This window comes from Austrofundulus limnaeus, unplaced genomic scaffold (assembly GCF_001266775.1).
Source record: "Austrofundulus limnaeus strain Quisiro unplaced genomic scaffold, Austrofundulus_limnaeus-1.0 Scaffold220, whole genome shotgun sequence".
NCBI classification, from domain to species: domain Eukaryota; kingdom Metazoa; phylum Chordata; class Actinopteri; order Cyprinodontiformes; family Rivulidae; genus Austrofundulus; species Austrofundulus limnaeus.
Window position 1 is genome coordinate 688,470 of NW_013952622.1, and position 2,687 is coordinate 691,156.

A 2,687-nucleotide genomic window follows, 5' to 3' on the forward strand; every position below is an offset into this window, starting at 1 on the left:
AGATTTTCTTTTCTGAATCTCTGAGAGCAGGACTTCAATCTCCGAACTCATGAAGTTCTTCTTTTTACTTTGAATGGACACTTCCTGGTATCTGGGTCAGGAAGCGTAGCCTTATATGGTGTTTTTTGTGTGGTAATTATGCTAGTCTCCTCTCTCCGTGCATGAGCACCTGATACGCATTCATCAGTTTACGCTGCTCATTTACACACTTTTCCTGAAGATAAAAGTTTGTTGAATCTGACGTGGCATGTTCGTATGAACCCTTCGAACGAACAAAAATAAGAGAAATTTAGGATAAGAATATAAAAATATTCTTGCATGAGGCCCATTGTCTTCTGCAAATCATAATCCACAAGGATTGTAGCCTGCCCTCATTTGTTTAGTCTGTCCATCACCAAAGCAAACAAAATTTCCTCATACAACACATTTGCATGTGTACTAAGCATGGGCTGATAACCAGTTCAATGAATCAGGGGGTTAAAATTCATGGTGTCACAAACACTAGACCTTTCTGTTAGAGCGTTCCTAGGGTTTTAATATATTTTAATGAGTGTATCAAAACAAATAAAATGATACCCATTAATATGAACAATAATAATGGAAGTTTGGTTAACTAGGTTTGTTTAGGTTAGTTTCAAAATGGTTTATTACTGTCCCCACAGTTTTGTGAAAACTGCAAACATCCTCCACAATTATTTTACTGTATGTTGTTACACAATTTTTCACCTGAGCAAGTGAAAATCCTTTGTGCTGTACAGTTTTTACCTTCATCTTACTGTAAATCTAATTCATCATCATCATCATRATCAWCAACAACAACATGATCTGCACCCACCATTACCTGGAAAACTCTGTGTGTACACAGATGTGCGCACACTGACCAACAAAATGGATGAAGCTAAACTATTGGTTGGGAAAAGAGACTTTTCATCTTCATCTGTTTTGTGTTTCGCAGAGACGTAGTCCTTAGACAATGTCTGTCTGGGAAAGCAAAAGGTGGACAAATATTTTTTTACATCAACATTGGCTGGTGTACTAATGTAACAGCGATCCTCCAGTTATCTCAATAAACCCTTTTACACCCTCCATGAGCTTATGTAGCACCAGGACACCAAATCAATACAGATCTCATTCTCCACTCATGGCATCCTGCATACCATTTACACAGATAAGCCACTGCCCTCTGATGGGTAACCCAAATGTTCGTACAAATAGCATAGCTTCAACTGAGACTTTCAGTTGTGTTATCCCAATCTGGCACAACGTTCAACACGTCTAACCTTCAGGAAAAACAGGAACTTTCAATTGAAACCTTGGCTGGAAGGTAGAYGTCTTTCACAGAGTGGAAAGTGCACAGAAATGGTAAAAACATCTTTGACTGGCGTGTCCAAAATGTCTCTTAGACCAGCTGAGTCTGAGCCTTGGGTGAAGTAAACAACTTCAGTCACTAGCAGTTTAGTTCAATAAACCTGTTGGTTTGTTGCTGCTTCAAAGCGTTGATAGTTGTTGAACTTGCAGTAGGCCTACATGAGAAAAGAAAAGAACTCAGTCAGTTCTGTTGCAGCCAAGGTTAGTCTGGGAGTGAGGACGCAAACGCTAGCAAGAGCAACTGTTGACCCTGCTTCACCAGGGTGTAAGGTTAATAACTCTGGTAATTTCCTAACATCGGTTTGTCACATACAACATTACATAGAGCAGAACAGCAAAGATGTAAATCATAAAGAAACTTAGCATTTGTAATTAAATAAAAATTTCAACATTGATCTAAACGAAAATTTTATGAATAAAACTTCTGAACATAAATTAGTTTAAAATCTAAATCCTAAATGCAGGAAAAAACTGAAACAACTTATTTTAAATTGACTATCAATGGGTTTTCTTTTCTTTAAGAAAATATTTCTGCAGAACTATATAGAAATGTTTTATTTTGTATACTAATGGGGGCGGCTGTGGTGGAGTGGTTAGGGGAGTCGTCCTGGAACCAGAAGGTCGCCGGCTCGATCCCCTGTCCAGCCGCCTCAGTCATTGTGTCCTTGGGCAAGGCACTTCACCCGCCTTGGTCAGTGGTGCCGGTGTATGGCAGCCCCACCTCTGTCAGTGTGCCCCAGAGCAGTTGTGGCTACAATGTAGTTTACCACACATAATCAGTGTGAATGTGCGTGTGCATGTCTGTAAGTGTAAAGCGCTTTGGGGTCCGGAGGGACTTGGTAAAGCACTCTAAAAGTTCAGTCCATTTTACCGTTTACTACACCTATAACTTATTTTAAGCAGTTTGGGAGATTTCTTTGCCTTTTGTTTTAAAACAAAAGTTATTAAACTTTGTGCATGTTATCATTGTTTTAATACAGTCATAATGTGAAACTGGTATTTTTTTTGCACAAGATTATGTCTGAATTTTATCCTTAATGTGTGCATTTTCTCCACTGGGAGGCAGGAACTGTCTGTTCAGGAGGTAAAAGAAAGTCAGCTGGCAGAAACTGTTCAACACTGCAGCAGTCTCATTTACCATGTTGCAGTGCACTCTAAAAATGAAATGTTGGATTTACTTAACCATGTTATGTGACCTGGTTCCACTTAACTGAGTTGAGTAAATTCAAAGCAACATACTCATGTTGCTTTGATTAAAAAACTGGTATATTGCTTTGAATTTACTCAACTCAGTTAAGTGGAACCAGGTAACATAATAT